Source organism: Phascolarctos cinereus, unplaced genomic scaffold (assembly GCF_003287225.1).
Source record: "Phascolarctos cinereus isolate Bilbo 61053 unplaced genomic scaffold, phaCin_HiC Scaffold_7;HRSCAF=346, whole genome shotgun sequence".
Classification (NCBI taxonomy): Eukaryota; Metazoa; Chordata; class Mammalia; order Diprotodontia; family Phascolarctidae; genus Phascolarctos; species Phascolarctos cinereus.
The window spans coordinates 178,822,978-178,848,140 of NW_027556180.1; positions in this window are offsets into that span (position 1 = coordinate 178,822,978).

Genomic DNA, 25,163 nt, shown 5'->3' on the forward strand with positions numbered 1-25,163 from the left:
ATACTATTTTTTGTTTGTTGAATTAAATGAGCACTTCAAGAATCTTGGATTTCATTAGCATGAGGAGGTACTACAGTGGGAGAAAAATTTTCAAATCCTGTGATTTAATTGATAACCCTGAAGAGCTGCTATGTCCCTAAAATTCATAAGCCACCAAGTGAGAAGCCTCTCTGAATTTGATGGAGGTTGTACTTAAACTCCAGACATCTCATTTGTTGCAGGGCTCATATTTGATGCCTTTCCAGTCTGGCAGGAAGGTCTTACTAAAGCCACTGAGAAAAGAGACAAGAGAATTTTCAGAGTTCATGGGCTTAATGACCTATTTTCATGCCCTCTTTATTGTTAATAATAATATGGTTGTGAAATGATTGTTCATGGCACTCTCTTATGTGTCATATAGAGTGACCCCAACATATAAATGTTCCCAACTTTCCTAAAAAACAATACACTTCCAGATTATATGCATTTAATGCATCAATAATTCATATCTTTGAAAGAAATGAATTATTTAATGTGTAACAGATCCATTCCCTTTCCTTTCCTTTCAAAACAAAGTCATCTTGGAGAATAAATGCTTTTTCTATTTAAGTAAGATTTTTTTTCTCCTTACTTCCATAACCTAAACAGATTTGTTTTGGTTTTGCATGATTTGGGTTTTAAGAGAAAAAAATAGTTCTGGAACACAGATTTCAGTAGAATTGGAAGAACTGCAGTCTGATACAATGTCCCCAATTTGCATATATGCACACTAAAGGAGGAAGCCCTCTTTTTTTTTTTTGCATTTTCTTGTTTATTAAATATTTCTTGCTAAAATGTTGTCAACGAATAAGTTATCACTTAATCTTTTATAAAGAATGTTTTTAGAAACATGTCATTTTACTAACTAGTCACTAAAAGTGATAAAAGATTGAAAATAGACATGAATAGCCAGCTTGCCAGAGATTTAATGGGGCTTTGAGCTCTCAGTAATCTGACTGAGATATGTTCCAAAAGATGCATTTATATAAATGACTTATTTTAAAGTATATCCTACAGAACCTTCTTTCAGAAGAACTGCTTCTTGATAATATGCAATAGTGTAGAGTTTATGCAATAGTATCGGAGAATAGTAGGAAAGAAAGATTTAAATTAATTTGCTGCTTAGAACTGTTGAAGTTCTGCACTAGTGAGAAAACATTGTTATTTTTATCAATGCCTTAAATGACCAATAAGGATTTGGGCCTACTTTCCATCTAAATTATTCCATCTATAAGAAGTTAAGGCCATTTTCCACCTATCCAATTTTTACTATTATTACAAAGAAGTCCTGGCTTTACCTTGTGGTTATTAACATGTTTTTCAGCTGATGGTTTCTAGTTCTATGAAGGAAGGTGCAGTGGAAGAATTGACTTCTTCAAAAAGCTCAAGAGAATAGAAGGCATGCTCTTCACGGCATGAGAGACTGAGGAGACAGCTTCTTATCAGTAACTGTGTTCTTTCTTGAACCAGAGACACAATCCCAATGAATTGTGTGTACTACTGTGAGGGAGGTAGCTTTCTACGTATTAATGGGGTCATATTCCCCTCATCCTCAATTTTCTTCCACTAGTAGAACATAGAGTAGAAAGTAATATCCTACTACTTTGTAGTAGAATTGTGGAATTTCATGGGTTCTTGAGTTCTAATAAAAGATTATTAACTAAAAGCATGTGATTGAGTTTAACTGAAAGTAGCAGACAGAATTTTCTGGTTTCAATCCTGGACTTCTCTTTCTGGTTCTGTCCCATGTTTGAGCTGAGGGATGGGAGAGTGGATTCTGGGCTGGTAACAAGAAAAGTCACCTCTAAAAACTACTCCCACCCTTGCTTCTTCCCTTCCAATAGGGCATAGACTCTTGGCCTTGTTCCTACCTTTCTTTTCCTGGTAACTGAATAGGGGAGAAGGGCTTTCCTTCCCCTTTGTATTACTTTCTCCAGGGATGAGCAGATGGTCAGTCTTGGTCCTGCCCACTTCATTTTCCTCCTTTATCTCACTTTTTTTTTCATGGAGGGTCTAACGTGCCTTTGTATTCTAGAGACCTTGTGAGGTAGAGGAAAGGTATTGCTCTATAAATAATTGTCTGCCTCATGTTGAAGGTTATTACTAAGTCCTCTATTTTCATTGCAGAATAGTGATTTTAATAGACTACTATGCTTATTACTAACCTTTATATACATATGATATTTATTTTGCATATGTTTATGTACATACAGGGACATCTAAGAGGTGCAAAGGGTAGAGCACGAGGCCTGAAGTCAGGAAAACTCATCTTCGTGAGTTCAATTCTGGCCTCAGATACTTTCTAGCTGTGTGACTCTGGGCAAGTCACTTAAATCTGATTGCCTCAGTTTGCTTCACCTGTAAAATGATCTGGAGAAAACAATGGCAAACTACTCCAGTATCTTTGCCAAGAAAATCTTAAAATGGGGCCAAAAAGAGTCAGACATGACTGAAACTATTGAGCAGCAGCAGCAGCAATATATGTACATGCTGATAGATCTAAATTCTTGGAGGATAGGAATTGTTTCATTTTTATCTTCATTTCCCCATTGCCTAGGATAGTGTCTGGTATATAAAAGATGCTTAACAAGGGGCTGTTAAAGATTGGCTAGTGGGGGGGGGCAGCTAGGTGGGGCAGTGGATACAGCACTGGCCCTGAAGTCAGGAGGACCTGAGTTCAAATCCGGCCTCAGACCAAACACTTGACACTTACTAGCTGTGTGACCTTAGGCAAGTCACTTAACCCCAATTGCCTAAAAAAAAAAAAGATTGACTGGTTGATCGAATTGTCCATAGTCTATATTTTGGTGATTCCCATTAAGTGTCCATTTTTAAGAGCAAAATTGTATAGTAATTTTGTGTGGTTCAGCTTTCTAGGCCTTCTCTGATCGAGGAAATGATCCTGATTCATATGAGCAGAGACTTAGAACTCAAGATCATAACTTAGAGACCATCTAATTTAACCTCCTCATTTTAAGAGGTGAGAAAATTGAGGTCCTGTGAGACTAGGTGATTTGCCCAAGGTCAAAAAGGTCACTCAGACAAAACAAGGATTTGATTTCATATCCAGCATTTTTTTCACAGCATCATGCTGGTCCCTCAATGGATTTAAGTATACAGTTAGTTGCAAAAGCCAGGGGAAGTTCAGGCTTTCCTATCTGAGTGGACCATGTAACAAAATGACGTTGCTAATTTACGTGCAGTCCATATTTTCACCCTTATCAGAAGGAGAATTAAGAGTTAAAGAGAGGTATTCAAAACCACAAAATATTTCATTCCCTATTACCACTACTTATGCTTGAAAACTATGGCTTTTAGTGGGCAAAATCAGAATAAAATAAAGAATTAACCCCTGTCATTCCATACTTAATATGTCATTCCTCAAATAGAGAAGCAAACCAATCTCTAATTTCCCAGAAAAAAAAAATGAAAATTTACTTTTCTGTTAACTTTTGACTTTACATAGTTTATATAAATTTTAATTTAAGTGATCAAACTTCTAAGCATATATGATGAACTAAATTAAATCAATACTACACTCTTGAATTATATTTAAATTTAGTCTCAAGGCATAGCATTAAAGAGATACATAATAGCTATACAACTGTAGATAACTGCACAATTTCAGGGATTCACAACTATAACTACTTCAGGTGATATAAGGAAAGTCTAGTGAATTTGTTAATGTCAGGGAATTCAAACTCCCCCACCCATTTTAATATCTGCATGATTGGGGTCTGAGGTTACTGAAATTATAATGTATTTTGAAAATAAAATGATTATTAAATCTGACTGTTCAGAAGAGAAAGGAAAAATCCTCTGACATCAGGGCAAGGAGTGACCATGGATGAACCTACTGACATTTGGAAGAGATATCTAAAGATCACTATTGAAGCATTACTTTACCATCTTCTTTTGCTCTGTGGGAAAATGAGCACTTTATCATTTCTTTTGGAAGTAAAGGCAAGTGGCTAACCTGAAGCCCCTTGCCTGGGAAATGTCTTTGGGTAGCTGCTAAGAGGCAGAGAGGGTATTAAGAGAGGAAGGAAATCATGAAAAAGGCAAGTTGAGCCACAGGGTATCAGAGAAGTGGGCAAAGGTACATTTGGAGCACTGCAGGGTGCTCCCCAGGCAGGACTGTGCTGGCGCACTGCACACCCACTGACTGTATATATCTGTGGGCTAAAACCCGGGCTCAGCCTTAAATGTAGCCAATGAAAATTGACATTTCCCATATCCCAGGGTTAGCTTAACAGTAATTAAAGCATCATACTGCACACTTTTCTTTTTCATGATAATTTAAGTGGATTTTTTTTTTGCTGCTTTAAAAACCATTCTAGTTCCCACTGTGAATAATGAATACAAATAAAGTTGAATGTCATAGCCTAGAATACAAATCAAACCAGAAGACCCATAAATATCCCAAGTTTTTGCCCCCATTACCCACTAGTCTTAGATGCTACAACTTATTCCTGCAACTTTTGTTTTTGGTTATAGGGTAGCTTGATAGAACTCTTTAAAGTTATTAAGAATTACATGTACCCTGCACTACTAAATATCATTCCATCTTTAAGTTTGCAGTTGAATTCTCTACAACCCCCACCCCACAAAGCAATTCATTCATGCCATGCAAGCATGTCTAAGGAACTACTCTGAAAACACAGGGTCTTTTAGACACAATGATTATTGCCTTGCACCAAATTGAGAATAGGAGTGGTATTCAATTCATTTTCTATACCTCCAATATGTGTCCTTTAAAAAAAATCCAGGTCTCTTAGGGGTGGCTATTATGTGGTTATACTATCCTCCAATTTTGAATGAGATATTGTCATATTCTGCCTCTGAGTAACACAACAGAAGGTTTACATCAGCACATTTCTCTCATCTCATTGTTCTCCATCTAAAAATGGGAAGAGAAATTGGAAACAGCTTTATTTGGTCTAGGTTTGAAGGATAGTGCAAAAAGGTTGGGATCTTACGCCTACATTTATAAATGAATCAGGTATTGCAGATTTAGAGGTGTATTGCTTCTCATCAAGGGCAAAGGGAGAAAGATAGGGAGGGCAAGGAAGGACTTAGGAGGAGAAGAGAAAAAAATATATAGCACTTACCTAGCATCTCATTTCAATGCAGAATAGCATGATGATAAGAATTTGACTTTTTATTACTATTATTAGCCTGAAAAGCATTAGTATTGTCATACAGATGGTCACCTATGTTGGAAGCTTATGAAAGAATACTAAATTGTGGCAAATTATTCTAAATTTAGGAAAACATCAACTCCCTAATGCTAAAGGTGGAGCCATGCTGCTAAACATATTAGTATTTCTTAATTCAAACACCTGTTCAGCCCGAATGATACATAAAAAAGCTCTTATTTATTGCTTGCATCTCCATTTCAGATTTAATCTCACTATAAATTCATCTCATGTTAATTTATGTGCAAACAAAGACACACACATTTTAAATATCCGAAATGCTGGAAATAAACTTATTTTTAATTTTGTGCTTGTTTTCCATTTGTCAACCAGCAAATGAAAGGACTGAATAAATCATGCACTAATTGCCAGCGGTGCTAAATTTAGTGTGAGATCTGGAATCCTTTTGATCAAAACCGCTGAATATGAAATCGTCCTCAGCTCTCTAGGCAACTTTATCCGCCTTTCTATTCTCCATCTGTCAGTCACCTGGGAATTTGTGAACTATTCCATATGTCAGGCTTGTCAATCACAATGGAATGTGGGAACTATCTGCTTACTGCATAGGAATTCTTGTTAAAAAATTAATCTGCATTAAACTAGTAGCTCTAGATTTTGAATGCCATATTGTTTGGTGTTTTGAAACATTTTTATCTCTATAAGGTTAGTGAAAATAAATTTTATTTAAATAGCATGGTTCAAGAGTCTTTCTTTAGCAACTCATAGTAATGTGAGTATAATACACAGTCTTACATCTTGTTTTTCATATTGCCAATATAAAGATGTATATATATATGTATATATATATATATATATATATATATATATATAGAGAGAGAGAGAGAGAGAGAGAGAGAGAGAGAGAGAGACAGACAGACAGACAGACAGACAGACAGACAGGTAGAGAGAGAGAGAAAGACAGAGAGAGAGAGAGATTTAAATAGGCTATCCATGTAGAATTAAACATTATTGCGAATTTAATGAATGATGAATTTTAAGCACCTTTTGTATTTTAGTATTTAACTTTTTATCTTGATCAGGAAAATCTCATGTTTTGCTTTTCCAAAACTTATCATGGGTAGTTAAGACTAGCATCACTAAATGTTAGAAAGAAAAACCCAAAATGCAGATATCATGTTAATATCACACTATCATATATAAATTTGCATTTATCATGACATTATATCACCATAACACAAGTACATATAACTACTCTTCTGGCACTAAAAAGATACATTATGCAAAAATGTAAAAAAAAAAAACAGCACAGCTACCCAAATTCTTCCAATGATGTTTTAATAAAGAAAACCCAAAAAAATGGTCTCCAACAACGTAGTCAAGTTATGGAGTTTTGGAAAGAGTTTCAGTTTAATAATAATAATATTTTGTAGATACAGTTATTTAGAGTTTTATAGTTTGTAAAGGGCTTTCTTATTGTTATTCTATTCATTTGATCCTTAAATTTTCTGCCTAGGCAAGGCACCCTTATCTTGCAGCTGAGAAAACTGAGGCTCAGAAGTTAAAAATTTACCCAAGGTCAAAGGGCTAATATATGGTAGAACTTAGTCTTTGGATCCCAATCATAATGTTCTTCTAACTACATGAAAGCATCCCTCATGAACCAAAGCTTTAGTTTGACCAAAGGTTGAAGAGAAAAATTCACAAACTGCAACAGGCTTGATAACTGAAAATCAAAGAACATTCTTCACACATGTGCTGGTAAGAAGTGCCTGCTTGACAGGACTCTTAACTAGAACTAACAGGTGAGTAATTTTTCTCAGTCACACCATCTTTGAATTTAGAAAGGACAGATATAAGATCATAAGTTCAAATAATTATAACTGGAAAGACTCTTAGAGACCATCTAGTGCAGTCCACTCATTTTACAGATTAGCTGCCCAAATTCACACAAGTTGGACTATGGTTTTCTACTCAAATTCTGTGTCTTTTCCACTGGGCCACACAATATCTAAGTGCATGTCTTTGTATGTTTATGTGAATGAAAAAGAGAAAAACTAAGATGACTAACCTACTAAGCAAAATTAAATTACCTGAAAAAAACCCAAAATATTTCCCAACAAAATTGGATAATGTGTCATAATTTTTGTGAGTATTATTCTGTAGCTGTCTAGCTTGATTGATTGTGGTATTGTGTGAACAAATGGGCTAATATAAAGTGTTTAGCACAATGTTTTGTACATAGTAGGTGCTTTATGAAAGTGAAGTTAGGAGAGGCAAGAGAATAACACATGCTATTGCTAAAGTAATATAAGTGGAAAGGTCTACAAAATAATCAATACTGCCAAGATTATCCTCAAAGAAGAGATAGGAGAATATGACTCTCCCTACTCATTTGTACAGCTGAATATGGGTGTTTCTATAGTTGTACAACATATAGATTATATCTATTGTCAATATTTTTAATGTACTGATCAGTTTTGTTGATTTTCCTTTTTCCTGTTCCAATTTTTTTTCTTCAAAAAAGTATTTGTTAAAGGGTATTGTGTTATTTGGGGCAGCTAGATGGCTCAGTAAATAGTGCGCTGGGCCTGGAGTCAGGAAAATATGAGTTCAAATCTGTCTTCCAACACTTAGTAGCTGTCTGACCCTGGCCAAGTTACTTTAACCCTGTTTGCCTCTGTTTCCTTATCCATAAAATTAGCTGGAAAAGAAAATGGCAAACCACTCCAGTATCCCAGCCAAGATAACCCCAAATGGGGTCACGAAGAGTTCAACACTACCGAAAAATGACAATAACAACAAAGGATGCATTTATTCAAGAACTTAATATTGAAACATCAAGACTAGGTCAAAAAGAACCTTAATGACTACGTGATTGATGAAAAAAATACAAAAATATACAAAATGCTGGGATTAAAGGCAGGAAAGACTAAGTTCAAATCTTGCTTCAGTCTACTTAGTGGGCAAGTCACTTACCTTTCCTCATCCTCATTTTCCTCATCTAGAAAAGGAGGATATTATACTAGTTAGTCTGTAAGGTCCAAATCTTTGAACCTATGAGAGTCATGTTTTTCAAGGAACCGTGAAGATTTTTCAGACTCTTTTCTTAGACAACTATTCCTGCAAATGAATACCTATAGCAACAGGGATTTTTGGAGGATAGCCCAATGTGGTATACATGTAGGGACTACAGATGAAGAGTTCCATAATCTCACTGTTCCAGGATCTTCTTGGAGGCAATCAACAGGAAGGTGAATGAATAACTCTGGTTTCATAAGTTCTTCTTTCTCTCTTTGTTGTTACTAAGAGATACAAGAAGAAGAAATATTCATTAAGCATCTACTGTGTGCGAATAGGGGATCGCAGGGAGACTGATAGACCTCTAAGTTATCCCAGAATCACAGATTTTTAGGAAGGGACCTTAATGGTCCTCTAGTCCAGGGCTTCTTAAACCTTTTTTTACACCTAACCCCTTTTCACTTTTTGGAAGTATTCATTGATGATTCATGGCCTGAAGGCATGCACAGGGCAAAGTGTGCATGCTTTGTGTTCAGAACCAAGGCTGCAGTGAAGTTATGCTATGCAACATGGGCAAGCACTGCCAGAAACACCTTGGATTCATTATGAATTTGATTTTGAATTAATTTTTGGTTGTTGTGTATTCAGAAACCTTTTACTATTGCCAAAATTTTTTGCAACCTCCTCTGGGGTCATGACCCACAGTTTAAGAAGGACTGATAGTCCATTGCTATCTACACATACTGTCAAAAAAGCACTGCCTCTTGGTGGCAGATGACCTCAATTCAAATTCTGCTTCTGATTCTTATTACTCACACCACCTTGAGCAAGTCAGGGGACTTCTTGATTCTCAATTTCCTTGTGTGTAAATTGAGGGATTCTGAGGTTCCCAGAAGCCTTAAACATAGAGCTATATGTCTATGACTTTGAGGCAAAAGGGGGGATAAAGCAGATAAAGTAATGTACCTGGAGAAAGGAAGACCTGAGTTAAAATCCAGCTCCAGATACTTAAGAGCTGTATGATGCTGAAGAAGTCACTTCACTTCTGCCTGTTTCCTTAACTACAAGATGAGGATAATAACAGCACATATCTTGAAAGGTTGTTGTGAGGATTAAATGAGATACTTATAAAACATATAGTATAATGTCAGACACATAGTAGGCACTCTTTCTCCTTATTTTGTAAAATATGAGTCCCCCCTACAAATTTCCGGCAAGCTTGTTGAAGACTTTAAATACTGGGAAACTCAGTACCTATTAAGGCAATTTATTAATTCCATTTGGAAACATTGCTAAACTTGTGGCTTTTTACTGAGCAAAACTCAGCCTCCTTGTACTTAATCAGCTGATCCTAGATGTGCCTTCTGAAGTGCAGGAGAATGAGTCTTCTCTTTCTTCCACATGACAAAACTTCACATGTTTGAAGATAATTATGTCATCCCATCATTTTCTGTTCTCCAAGCTAAGTTTTCATCATGAAAAAATTCTGTTGGTGCAAAGAATCAAATACTGGTTATATCAGTGATGTGCTGGCATCATGGCCCCCAAGGTTCAGTCACCGGACCCAACTGCATCCCCAGCACCAACAGATCTTGCAGAAGCAGCAGCAGGAACAACAGAGTAGTCATAAACACCAGAGTCCCTGTGTTGGGAAACTGTGGTCCCAGAAGCCAGATCCCTATGCTGGTCTCATGAATCAAAGGGAGAAAGACTGGGTGATCAAGGTACAGATGGTTCAGCTGCAAAGTGAGAACCCTGAGCTGGATGACTACTACTATCAGGAATATTACCAAAAGCTAGAGAAAAAGCAGGCAGATGAGGAGCTGTTTGGGCAAAGGGGTAGGCTGGAATCGCCTAAGCTGGTGACCCCTTACATTCAGAAGGCAGAGGACTATGAATTAGTGGTTCGAATTGAAGTTTCCCTAGGCCAGGTGGTGGTATCTACCTGTTTTGGTCCCTGCTGGGCCATTGATGCAGTGTTGCATGGTTCACAGGAGCAGGATTCAGCAATATATAATTAGAAGCTTCAAGTACTGTAAACTCATGTAAACAACTACTTCTAACAGTTCTTATGTAGTGGCAAAGAACTAAAAACTAAGGAAATAAACTTATCAGCTGGGAAAGGGTTGAGGAAATAATGGTATATAAATATAATGGCATATTATTGCATTGAAAGAATTATGAAAAAGACAATTCAAAAGAAACCTGAGAACTATATAAACTGATTCAGAGTTATCAGAAACCAGAGAATAATCTATATAATAATAACATTGTAAAGAAAAACAACTTTGAAAAATTGAAGAATTTTGATGAATGCATTTGCCAATCAAAATTCCAGAGAACCAAAGATGACCCACACTTCTTTACTGAGCAGTGATCAATTTAAGGTGCAAATTATCACATATTTTTCAGATATGACCAATGTAGGGATTTGATTTGCTTGAATTCACTGAACACTTACAACATATAATGTACTGTATCAGCTACTGTGGGAGATAAAAAAATAAACCATATGTTCCCTGTCCTAAAAGAAAGCACAATCTACAGGTGTCATAGCATAGATAACATTCTTGCATATGTGTGTGTGTGTGTGTGTGTGTGTAAGTTTACATACATATGCTGTATGCTAGAATGTAATGTCGGTGAATGTTGCAGAATAATAAAGAACAAATGTGGCTCAAGGAATATAAAAAGACCTCTCCATCTTAACCCATGGCAGAGGTGGGCAGTCCATAAGATTTGTACATTGCAAATATTTTCAGACCCTTTTGATGTATTGATCAGATGTAGTGGCTTTTTTTCTTCTTTCTTATCTTTTTTGGGGGCTTTTAAAAGACACTATATTAAATTCAACATGTCCCACACTGAGTTCATCTTCCCCCCAAACACCCTTTCCTAACTTCCCTATTACACTATTTTTAAAATAATTAAATAATAATTTATCTTTCCCCAATTACATGGCATGAAAATTTTTAACTTTCATTTTTACAAGATTTTGAGTTCCAAATTTTTATCCCTCCTCTACTCCTCTCCCCTCTTTGTAAAATGGTAGGAAGTTTGATATAGTTTATACAAGTGCTACCTACCATGCAAAACATTTCCATATTCATCATAGTTTTGGAAGAAGAAACAGATCAAAAGGAAAAAAAAACGCAAGAAAGAATAAAGTAAGTGGAAAAAATACACTTCAATCTGCATTCAGAGTCCATCAGTTCTTTACCTGAATATGGATAGCATTTTCCTTTGGGAGTCCTTTCTACTTGTCTTGGATCATTGTATTGCTGAGAAGAGCTGAGTCATTCATAGATGATCCTCACACAATGTTGCTGTACTGTGGACAATGTTTTCCTGGTTCTGCTCATTTTACTTTGCATCAGTTTGTATGAGTCTTTCGAGGTTTTTCTGAAATCTGCTTGTTCATCATTTCTTATTGCACAATAGTATTCCATTACATTCATATACCACAGCTTGTTCAGCCATTTCCCAGTTGATGGGCATCCCCTTAATTTCTAATATTTTGCTACCACAAAAAGGGTTGCTATAAATATTTTTGCACATGTAGGTCTTTTTTCCCTTTTTATGATCTTTTTAAAATACAGAACTAGTAGTGGTATTGCTGGATCAAAGGGTATAAACAATTTGTTTGCTCTTTGGGCATAGTTCCAAATTGCTCTCCAGATTGGTTAGATCAGTTGGCAACTCCACTAACAGGGTATTAGCATCCCAATTTTCCCATATCCTCTCCAACAGTTACAATTTTCCTTCTTTTTTTTTTTGTTGCTATATTAGCCAATCTGATTAGTGTGAGACGCTGTTTCAGATTTCTCTATTCAAAAGTGATTTAAGGCACTTCTTCATATGCCTACAGATAGTTTCGATTTCTTTGTCTGAAAACTGCCTGTTCATATCCTTTGACCATTTATCAATTGGGGAATGGCTTGTATTCGCATACATTTGACTCAGTTCTCTATGTATCTGAGAAGTGAGGCTGTTATCAAAGACAATTGCTATAAATATTTCCTTACTTTATGCTTTTCTTCTGTTCTTGGTGGCATTTGTTTTGTTTTTACAAAAGTCTTTTAATTTAATAAACTCAAAATTACCTATTCTACATTTTGGAATGCTATTTCTTGTTTGTTCATGAATTTTTCTCTTCCTCATAGATCTGTAGACATAGATATGTAGACTATTCTTTGCTCTTCTAATTTGATTGCTTCATTGCCTATGGTACCTTTTAACAAAATGTAGTTTCATTCCTTATCTCTCTTAATTAGGTCTATTTTTGCTCTTACTTTGTCTAAGATCAGGGTTGCCACCTCTGCTTTTTTTTTTTAACTCCAGTTGAAGCAAAATAGATTTTCCTCCATTTCCTTACCTTTACTCTTTGTGTCTCTCTACTTCAAGTGTGTTTCTTGTAAGCAACACATTGTAGGATTCTGCTTTTTGAATCACTCTGTAACCTGCCTGTTTTATGGGGGAGTTTATTCCGTTCACATTCACAGATATGATTATTGTGTATTTCCCTCCATCCTATTCTTCCTCCTGTTTGTCCTCTTTCTCTTTTCACCCTTTTCCTCCTCACCAGTGGTTTGCTTCTGTCTACCAACTCCCCTGGTCTGCCCTCCCTTCTGTCACCCCCACCCCTGTTATTTAATCTCCTCCCTTCCCTTCCTGCTTCCCTGTCAGGTAATAGATTTCTATATTCATTTGATTGTATATATTATTCCCTCTTTGAACCAATACTGATGAGAGTAAGGTTCAAGTGATGCCCATAGCTGACCCTCCCGTCTTCTCCTCCACTGTTATAGATCTTTCTTCCCTCTTTATGTGAAATAATTTACCCCATTCTACTTCTCCCTTCCTTCTTCACCCATTTGTACTCCTTTTTCGCATCCCTTAACTTTTTTTATGCCGTGCCCTCAATTTCAGCTCATACCAGTACCCTATGTCTATGTATATTTCTTCTGTCTGTACTGTTAGTGATACAATTTTTAAGAGTCATAAGTACTGTTTTCCTGTGTAGGTATGTAAACAGTTTAGCTCTATTGAAATTCTTATGTTATTTTTCTCCCTTTTTAACTTGTTTATGCTTCTTTTGGGTCTTGATATTGGAGGTCAGATTTTTGGGTTGGTTCTGATTTTCTCCTTATGAAGGCTTGAAATTCTTTTATTTCATTTAATGACTATTTCTCTCTTGATGCATTAAGCTAAATTTCACCAGGTGGGTGATTCTTGGTTGTAGTCTTAGCTCCTTTGTCTTCCAGAACATCGTGTTCCATGACCTCCAATCCTTTAATGTTGTAGCTGTTAAGTCTGTGTGATCCTGATTGTGACTCCCCAATATCTGAATAGCTTCTTTCTGGCCACTTGCAGTATTTTTTCCTTGAGCTAATATTTCTTAAATTTGGCTATATTTTTCCTTCAGGTTTTTATTTTGGGGTCTCTTCTTGAGGTAATGGGTAGATTCTTTCGATGACAATTTTGCCCTCTGGTTCTAGGACATCAGGTCAGTTTTCCTTGATAATTTCTCAAAAGATGCTGTCGAGGTCCTCCTTTTGATTATGACTTTCAGGTAGTCCAATGATTCTGATATTATCTCTCCTGGATCTATTTTCCAGGCCAGTTGTTTTTCCCATATGGTATTTTACATTTTCTTCCATTTTTTTTTCATTTTTTTGAATTTGATTGATTCATGACGTCTCATATAGTCATTACCTTCCACTTGCTCAATACTAATTTTTAAGGTGTTGTTTTCATCAATTAGCTTTTGTACTTTCTCTTCCATTTGTCCAGTTGCACTCTTTAAGGAGATGTTTTCTTCAATGTATTTTTGTATCTCCTTTTCCATTTGGCCAATTCTACTCTAAGCAGTTTTCCAAGCTGTTGACTCTTTTTCATAATTATCTTGTGTCACTCTCATTTCTTCCTTCAATTTTTCTTCTACCTCTCTTATCTGAATTTCTATCTCCTTTTTGAGCTCTTCCATGAGCTCTTTCTGGGCTTGAGACCACTTTCTATTTTTCTTTTTGGTTTTTCCCATAGGTGTTTTCACACGGTTGTCCTCTTCTGAATTTGTATCTTGGTCTTCCCTGTCACCATAATAACTTTTTATGGTCCGATTCTTTTTTTTTTTTGCTCGTCTCTCTTTTTTTGCCCTTTTACTTTCTTTTAAATCTTAACTCTGCTCCCAGGATGGAAGGGTCACTGTCTGCTGCTTCTTTTACTAGCGGCTGTAGGTTCTGGCTGTTTACCTGGTACTGCACTAATGTTACCTTGAGGCTTATGGGGGACCCTCATGTCTGGTGATATTTTGAAGGGATGGGGTGAAGGCTGCCTAGCCCTGGAGGTTGTAGGGGTCTGGCAGTTTACCTGGTCCTGAGCTGGGGTCCTAGTGGTGGTGTTAGTGTGTGCTGAGCCCTGATTGGGTTTTTCTGCATTTCCCTCTGGCTATACTGAAGCTGGAGGGGGTTTAGTCACTGGAGGATGCCTATTTGCCTCAGGCTACACTGAAGGACATAGTGGTTCTCTGTTTTTGGAGCTGGGGTCTGCTATTTTCCCTGACTATACTAAGGCATATAGAGGGGCCTGGTGTTGACTTTTGCCTGCTCTGCCACACTGGGGCTCAGGATCTGCCACTGGTTTGCTGAGGTGGGGATGCTGCTGGCTTACTGAGATGTTTCCTATCCTGTACTGCCCTCCACTTTCACCTGAGTGAGATGGACCTTTCTTGACAATCCTCCAAGATTCTTGGGCTCAAAGATTTTCATTGTGTCTTTTTGCTAGTTCTGCTGTTGTAGGATTTGTTTTGGTGCTCTATTTCATGGTTGTTTGGAGGTGAGTATGGGAGTATTACAACAGTTTACTGCTTACTCTGCCATCTTGGCTCCAGTAAGTCCATTGCCTTCCCTATTACTTTTGAGAGTACCATCCTTCACCAGTAACCCAGGCTGTCAACTGAGGTATCATGTATTCTCTCACCCACAGTATCCAATCAGTGGTCATGTTCTATGGTTTCTAGTTTTTAAATTTTAAAATAGGTTTTTAATTTATACCTTTCTACATCACCATAATTTTCCACAGTGTTTCCCCCACCTCCATTTCTCCCAGAGAGTCATCCCATATGACATATATTAGTTTCTACTTTTGTAACATGTCTTTTATATACTCACTTCTCTCCTCTGATACTACAAATATTCTTGTGCAGATTCTTATCACCCTAGGCCTGGACTACTGCAATAGCCTGCTGGTTGATATATCTGCCTCAACTTTAACCCCTTTAATCCATAGTCCACTTGGCTGTCAAATTGATCTACCTAAAATACAGGTTTGACCATAACAACCTCTTAGTCAATAAATTCCAACCTGATTACTACATATCTACCTATCTACATCTATCTAATACAATAAGATTTCACTGCAAAAATAAATGAACATTATTACTCTTTAGAAAAGGAGCATTTATTCACAAGTAAGATAAATCTATGATGAAGAGAACCTTTCAAAATTGTTTCTACATCGCAAAGATATCTAGATTTTAATTTTAAAACTCTAATTGAAGTTATAGTTCAGAATTTATTATGAAATAATGCTAAAAGTGAGATTCATTCACTATGGAATCCTTATTTAAACTAAGATTTAACAAACCTAAAGCATGTTGTGGAGGGGGAGGGTAGAAGTGAAGGAGTTTTTATTTTAGTTATGTTAGGGGATTGCAAGTACAGAAAATTCCTCCACAGATACAGGTCACTAATTTGCCAGTATCCTACTGATTTAGAGAAGTGCTGGGTAACAATTAGAAGTCTGTACCTTATCCATGATTACACAACTAGTATAAATGAGAGGAAGGTTCTCCTGTCACAAGCATCAGACCTCTATCCATCCATTATGCCATGCTGCCCCGAATAAAAATGATATTTATTAGATCCAGTGTTTAAATGGATCTGTGATCTCATCAATTTGGATGTTCCCCACAAAGATGGAGAGGCAGCTAGATGGCTCATTAGATAAAGCATTGGGCCTAGAGCCAGGAAGATCTGAGTTCAAATGCGGCCTAGCTGTGTGACCCTGGGCAAGTCACTTAATATCTGTTTGCCTTAATCCACTGGAGAAGGAGATGGCAAACCATTCTAGTATTTTTGCTGAGAAAACCCCATATGGTGTCATGAAGGGTTGGACACAACTGAACAACAAATACAAAGATGAAAGAAAACCTGTGATTTTTAAGGCAGCCTGCCTGGATATTTTGAAATTCATGGAACTTGCAATGAATTTAAGACATATGTGTGGGTACAGTTTTATCATATATGCATTGACTATGGTACAGTGAAAGAACATTGGCTCTGTCTTCAGACATTCTGGGTTGAAATCTTACTTCTCTATTCGTGTGATCTTGGATGGTCACTTAATCTCCTCTAATTTCAGTTTACTCATCTATAAAATAGGGGAGGTTTGGGGGTAGATTGTCTCTAAGGATCTTTGTAGATCTAGATTCATGATCCTTTGAACAAAAATTGCTCCCTTCCTTGCACCTTTATTCCTTGTAGCCTACTGAACATACTATGTCCCAATCTGCATATAACATATGCAAAAGGGCATTCTCAGAACTGCCCTGTCTGCTTCTGGCTGAACACATGAGCTAACTCTGTGCTTGTGTGGTTGGAGAAAGATGAAGAAATGTCTTTAATAGGCAAGAAGAATTGCTCACTCAGTGGATCTTTAAAAGGATCTTTAAAATCCACACTCATTTGCTTCTTCTCTTGCCAAGCTGCATATCCCAAGATCATATCAAATCTATTCAAGCCTATCACTGGAACACATTGTGGAGAAATGATATCCATTTCCTGCCCTGCACCCTACCACCACTACACACACAGCCTAAATGGCAGCTATTAGCATAGATGGTTGGGTAGGAGAGTTGAGGCTATGCCTTGGGGCCTCTGGCTACTTTTTCTGCTTTTTGTTTTCTTTAGCAAGTATAGGACTGGATGTTGGTTCTTGGAGACCACTGGCCAGAAGAGTCTCAAGAACTGGCTCAACTTGCCAGAAGATTATCTACTTTGAGGGAGTAGTTTGGACAAGTGAACTCAAGAATGTACATTCAGCTGTCCCACAAACTGCTTCATGTTTCATTGTATAAATCTTAACCTTGCAGTATAATAGTAGTTACTACATCCACTTGTTTAAACTGTTCAACTGTTTTTAAAGGTTGTCTGTTGTTGTTGTTGTTTTAAATTTCCCTTAGTGAGGGCCTTCTGTTTTAAATATCTCTTTTCTGTTGAGGAAAAAAACAGCTATCTTATATATGATTCCAATTATAAGAATATGTGATGAATAATTAGGAAGAATATGTTTCAACTTCCCTCTTTGGGAAAATCCTACACAAGAGCCAAACCTAAGGTTTAAGTCATTTTCCCCCAGTGTACTTGGATGAGGACACAAATAACCAAAAAGTTTGAGAAAAGGAGTCTAACTCCTATCTTTTAAGGCCAAACTCACTCAAAACTGACTCAGGCCTGATTCTTTGTTGGTCCAGAGCTAAAGGGACCCTTAGTGGACAAGGAGAATTTGTGGTGCCCACACCCACCCTAGCCCAGAAACAATTTATAACATTAGATATATATGAAAGAATTAGACAAATGAACACTACTGTCTAGGAATTTCTAATTCAAAGCTACATACTGAAGATCTTCTGGTGTCTTGCTTTAAATCTGATTCATCTTTGGCTGCTACTCTACAAAAGACTTATTGTTTATATATTGAATAAGGAGACAGGAACCTGGTAGGAAGAATTCAAGGCAATGGTTGCCAGGTATTTCCTAGCTCCTCCCTTTTCCAATTTCTAAGTGTTCTCTGTTACTGAAGGCAATTTTTTCATAGCAGTAATGCTAAAAGCAGGCCAATTACAGAGACTGAAAGGAATCTACTTGGCTAAACTTAATAAGAAGAGAGCTTCAGGGACTTCCCAGTGGAGGGAAAAGAATATGAATAGTTGGGGTTGGGGGAAGAATCTGGAAATGATCTGGCCAAGCTCTCCATTATTTGTGTTGGAGCAAGAAAATGCCTTTTGGCTTCCATCTTATATCTGGCAGCTAGTGTTAAGACCAGGCAAAGTACCACAAAACATCAATAATGACATTGAAGTGGATATGGAAAATCTGTTGCCATCAGCCCTTTATCTGCCACAATGTCCATGTCCATGTCCTTTTTGACTGAATTAGCAGTCACCTCAACTCAAAGAATTACAGACTATCAGAACTGGAAGGGAGAGACCTCAGAAGACAACTAGGTAAACTTATACCCAAAAGGTATACTCTTTAGAGTATACCTTGTTTGTACATGGACACATAGGCTAGTGGTATCAAAACCAAATGAAAATAAGACCCCTAAACCATAAATAAGGATCCTTGTGGGCTGCATATTGACTTAGAAAAAAACATATATTAGCATTAGCTATGTTCTATTTTATTTTATATTTTTAAATGTTTCCCAATTACGTTTCTAGTTCAGATCAAATTTAGGGAGGAAGGCCACATGTTTGGCCCCTCTGACCTATAATCTGCTCCAAGATTGTTAACTGACTACATCACGCCCTTTCTGGAGGCTCTTCTTTGTAACTGATGAAACCTTTCATAAAAGTTTCATGAAAGTCTACCCATTGCTCCCTATTCTGACCTCTGGGCAAAGCAGAATAAATAAAATTCTCTTCCGCAAGACAAACTTCCTTATTAGAGGGCAATGATGAATCTGGCAGTTACAGAGAGTTTGAAAGTTTGGTTCAGTGATCGAACTTAAATTTTGATCCAAATGTAATTGGATGAAATTTTGTACGCTTCATTACAAAATGTTGCAATTTTTTAATTAAATACAAAATTTGATTGTAGTTTGATCTGAAGCAATAGGTCTCCTTCTATAAAGCAGAGCTGAATAGGGGAAATGGGCCAATGAAATGAAATGTTTTCTCTGATGAACACAGATATAGATAATTTGGTTCCTCTTCAACTGCTTAATCTTTATCATATCACTTTCCTACTCAACAAACTTTGATGGCTCCCTAGTGCCTCTAGGATCAAAATAAAATAAAACAAACAAAAAACCTATTTTTACAGCCTCATTAAAATGTAAACATAACTTCCAGACACCTCCATACTCAGTATTGCAATAAACTAGATTTCTTTATGTTCCTTACCCACTTCCTTGTTAGAATGTAAGTTTTTTTCAAGTCGGATTTTTACACTGTTTCTGCATTCCTAAGGCCTAGCATAGTGCCTGGTACAGAAGATTTGTTTAATCAATTCATGTTGATTAAATGAGTGATCAGATTAAATAATTGCAAGGTATTTCATCTTTACCACCTCTGTTCAATTTAACATCTCATCAATTTCTTCACATTCTTCCTAAAATATAGAAATCAGTTCAAACAAACTAATGAGGAACTAACTGGATATTTCTTAGTTCTTTTATAAAATACTCTCTTCAATGACTTTTAAACAAAAGATATATATATATATATATATATATAATATATACATATAATAATATATATAATATATATATATATATATATATATATATACATATATATAATATATATATATAATATATATATATCAATTGTCATAAAACACATATTTGGCTTATAGCCCACCATAACATCTCAATGTTATTATCTACACATCTCTCACTACATCCCCCATGAAAATATTACCTTGCATTTGGCTATACTCTCTTAATCCTACTTTTCAGGAATTTTTTGCTAAAAATAACTAGCGTTAACCATATTTTATATTCACTTTTTATGCGAAGATTCTATTCAATTACTACTCCATTCATGTCTGATCTTCCTATATGTCCTTGGCACATATTCTATATCTCAAGAGGGAAGCCCTTTGAAATGCTGACACAAGCATATAGGATTATTCATTTATTCTCATGATGATATGAGTATCAGAGAAGGGTAAAGAAATATTTACAGGTAAAAAAGATAGAAATTCTGACCAACAAGTAGGATTTTCATAGGATCACTCTGTTTAAATTTTTACATTTCCTCATGCAGTTTGAATGATTTTAAAGGTCTTTTATGCAAATATATGTTCATTAGAAATTTTGCTCTTCCACCATTAGATATTTTCTAGGAATTTGTAATGAAATTCTACCATTGCATGCAATAGCTCCATAGAAAACACAAAGATATTCCACACTTATGAAGAAGAGGCATCTCATTTGTATTTTCCAATAATTTTATCTTCTTTCCTTCTCTTTTCCTTTCAGCCCCAAATCTCTTTTTTTCCCTCACCTTGGCTGGTCAATGATTAAGTCTTCAGGCCTGTTTTTTTTGTTTTTTGGTTTTTGTTTTTCTTCAGCATCGAGCTGAGCAGCTTCTGAATTAGCCCTTGAACATAAATATAAATTGGCATGTTTAGTCAAATTATAGTTCATGTTGAGAATTTGTATCTACAGGCAAATATGTACATCTTATCTGATGTGTAAAGAGAAATGTGTAAAAACCATTTTGTTTCACTTTGTGATAACAAACTTATATTTATAGAGTACTTGAGATATTTAAGTTCTTCCACCCCTAAAACTCTATAGGAAGATAATGGAAGTGTGGTTATCCTCATTTTAAAGCTGAATAAAAAGATGAAAAAAGAGTTACTTATGTTTTACCAAATTAAAAAAAGCTGGAAGTATAAGAATTTGGACTTAAAGATTTTTAAAAATGTATTATTATTATTATTATTATTATTTTACTTGAAAACCACTTCATCTCTTAAAAACTCAAGGCTCTGAAGTAAAATTGTTTTCATGTGATTATATTATAATATAGAAGTTGAATTCAGAAGCAAGAAACTTTATTGTACCTTAAATTTAGTAAATTTAACAAATAACAACTCTAGTTGGCAATCAGGCTGTGACAACAAAGATGCCATGTAAATGGGCATTTACATATATACACTTGCTCAACTAACTATATAAGAGAAAGGGAAGAAAAATAAAAATTCATTTTAAATCCCAGCTTATGGATAGTGAGGTGGTAAACATTACCATTGCCTTAGTAAGTGTGCTTGCAAAACCTGTTTGACAGTTGATATGTCTTAATATAGAGTTTGTTAAAGGATATGTTATGGTTAGCCAGATTTCAGATGGCAAATATAGCTGTCAGGGTACCCCTAGATACTTTTAGACTAAAGGCATACTTTGAGGGTGATTGTAGAGTCTCTTGTCCACCACAAGTCTTTGGCATGCACATAACAGTATTGACTTTTGTGTGAAGGTGGCAGGACAATTATGGAAACAGTGCAATTTGAGGATGGACTGCTTAGATAAAGAATAAGCTCCATTTCTGATGCTTAGTATAAGTATCCCTTTTCAAGGAGATTTAGAATTGTTAAACAACCAGGGTATATGTGGCTGAGCTCATGGACAGTTTTTGATCTTTCAGGCAACTCAATCCTGGTATACTATCAAGATCATAACCCACATGAAGGGGTTGTTTTGTCAGGGGGAAACCTATGATGGGGAGGTTCTCACGATCAGCCTAAAGACATCATACACTGAATGATTTGGAAGACAGCTGCTATCTCAGTGTGGACAGTCTTCCATTTCAAGTACTAAATGTCATAAGGATGACTTTGCAAGACACTATCACCATTTGTTGGAAGCTGGTTGATGGAAACAACTTTGCAAAAGTTACAAAGAAGAGGCAGCTAGGTGGCACAGTGGACAGAGAATCGGCCCTGAAGTCAGGAGGACCTGAGTTCAAATCTGACCTCAAACTAAACACTTGATATTTATGAGCTGTGTGATCGTGGGCAAATCACTTAACCCCAATTGCTTTAAAAAAAAAAGTTACAAAGAAAAAAATGCCAAAACTTTTTTTTTAAAACATGTTCACTATAATGTCACAAGCAGTTGTGCTTCAAAGAAGATTAAGACCACTTAACATGCAACCAAAAAGGATTATACTAAATCATTTCTTGCTGTTCAGTCATTTCAGTTGTGTCTGACTCTCCATGACCCCCTTTCGGGTTTTCTTGGCAAAGATCCTGAAGACGTTTGCCATTTCCTTGTCCAGCTCATTTTACAGATGAGGAATAGGGTTAAGTGACTTGCTCAGGGTCACACAGCTAGTAAGTGTCTGAGGCCAGATTTGAAATCAGGAAGATGAGTCTTCCTGACTCTAGGCCCAGCTCTCTATTCACTGTGCCACCGAACTGCCCTAACAAATCACACTTGCTACAAATATTTCTGAGTATAGGATTCCCCCAAATTGGGGAGAGAGGATATCATACTTGCTCTTTCAGTGCAGTTTGGTGAATTCTGAAAGATATATTTGAAGTCTATATTTGTAATGTAGGGAATTATCTTCTGTTAGCTCATGAAAAATAGCAAGCTTCTTATGTAGAATTCCAGCTACTTCGTGTATGTTTCCTCTTTAGTGTCCTATTGACCATTGTGTGGAGAATTTTTGTAACTGAATAAGACTACTGGGATATAAGCTTATCTATTGTTGACTCACTGAACTCAACTTTGGAAAAAGTTCAATGGCAGAGAGCATGATAGAGATGTCATGTACCTTATCTTGTTCCCACATAGTTTAAATTTCTTTTCTTATAGCTCTATATTGTAAAAAACTTTTCATTCCATGTAGCTAGGTGATACATTAGACTTGCAGTCAAGAAGAGCTGACTTTGAATTCTGCATTAGACACTAGCTGTGTGACCCTAGACAAATCATTTAACCTCTGTTTGCTTCAGTGTTCTCATCTGTAAAATGTATATAATATCACTTAGTTCTCCAGACTGTTGTAAAGATCAAATGAAAAATCTTAAGTATAGCACTTTGCAAACCTTGAAGTACTATGTAAATGTTTGTTGTTACTATTATTACTATTTATTAGCCAGTCAATAAACATTTAATAAGTACCTACTATAGGTCAGGCACTAGGCTAAGAACTGGGGATACTGATATGAAAAAAAGACAGTCCCTAACCTCAGTGATATTGCAGTCTAATGGGGAAAGACAACACACAAAAGTATGCTAAAAAGTGAAGGGCTGGGGAGGGAATTCAGAATAAGGGGATGTGTTGAATTCAAGAAAGTCCCAAAGTGGTGAAGCCAGGCGAGAAATGAGATGTCTGAGCTGTGCTTCCTTCTTAAATGGAGTGTTTCAAGTTCATGGTCTCAGCCTTCAAATAGAGAGGCAGAAGGTAGTGATAAGGTAAAGTACCAACATTGATGGGATAATACAAGATAACGAGATTTTTCCCAGTAATAAGCTACCTGGGGCAAGGAAGATAAATCAAAGGAGGCTGACAGTAGTACATCCAAGTGAGAAATAAGGCCATATTTGGGTTAAGCTCCCTCCTTAAATGGAGGGTTTGAGTTAATATTTGTGTTAATATTATGAAAATATATACTTAAGTTTATCTTTTTTCAGTGAGGAAAAGACAGTACCAACTAATCATTTTTTAACACAATAACACCACTCCATTTTCTGATTGTATAGTATCTGATTGCACAATTTATTAAAAATGTTATCTCTTGTGGATCAATTTTATATATGGGTGGTTGTGAACAAGAGTTCTAGAGGTAATCATTCTGAAGTAACAATAATTTATTTATTGAACGTTCAAGATTATTTTGGGGTATGTGTATGTCCTGTGGAAATGTATCATCTGTTGGTTTATGAAGGATAACAAGCTTTCGGTTTATAATTCTAGCCAACTATTATGAACTTCCAGATATTTGGAAGATATTTTCAACCAGTAATGATGAGAGACACATTTCTATTTCTTCACACAATAATCTCCATCAATCAATAAATCCAAGCTCTATAAGTATAGCTTTTCTATAATTTCTATTGGCAAAGACATGAACCTTAATTGCTGTCTTAAACTCCACCATTTGCATGAAACAATCTACAAGACTCAGACACTTGCCTGACCCCTCTTTTCAAAATACTATTCATTGACTGCATGTCCGTGTTGCTCATGGAGATCATTTTTACTGCATTCTTGGATCTTAGGGATTTCATGGGTTGTGTCTATAAATGAAACACTTTTGGTTACATTCAATAAACCCAGTATACCTGTTGCAAGTTTTTATTATAGTTCTGTGGATTGATGCTTGTGTGCACACAAAACATTGCTATACATTTTTAATCTATTCTTCAAGTGATCTGAAAACACCTGTCATAATTCTTGCTCATATTTGATGAAGAAATGTTCATCACACACACACACACACATGTGTGTGTGTCTGTGTGTGTGTGTGTAACTATCTCGAAGTGATGTGTTTTGTTAACATTGTACCAGCTTTTGTTGGTCACTGTGTAGTCCTTTTGTTTTCCATTTTACCATGTCAAAAGTATATGCTAATATTGGCATTCTGTAGGTGTGAATTATTTTAAATATTTTCTTTCCATTGTCTTTTATTCCAGGATGTGCTTGATCCCTTAAAATCGACATGCCCATTATAATGTAAATTTCTCAAGGGTAAGGATTGTTTTGTTTTGTTTTGCTTTGTTTGTTTAAAGTAGGTTCTTAATAAATGTTGATTTATTAGTTGATTGGTTATAGCATCAAATTTATTCTTACAGCTTTATACTCAGTGTGTCTTTTCTGGAGAAGACCAAGATATGTGTATTACCATCATTCATTTATTGAATTTGATATGCAAATTTAAGCATGGAGATTTCTGTTTATAGTCTTCCTTGATGTGCCTAAACAATCATGCTCATGAAGTACAAATGCCATTTTGATATTATTGGAGAACACTTCAACAACAAGAAATAGCTCTTTAATTTGTTTTTAGTTGAGTGACATTACTTAACATCTTCCATGTACATTTGTTACAAGTCACCATTTGACATAAGATCCATGCTCAAACCCAGGAGTATTTATGATGGATATCAAGCTAGGCAAATTTGTAGTAGGCTTCAACTGTCACCTTGAAAAATACTACACTTTAT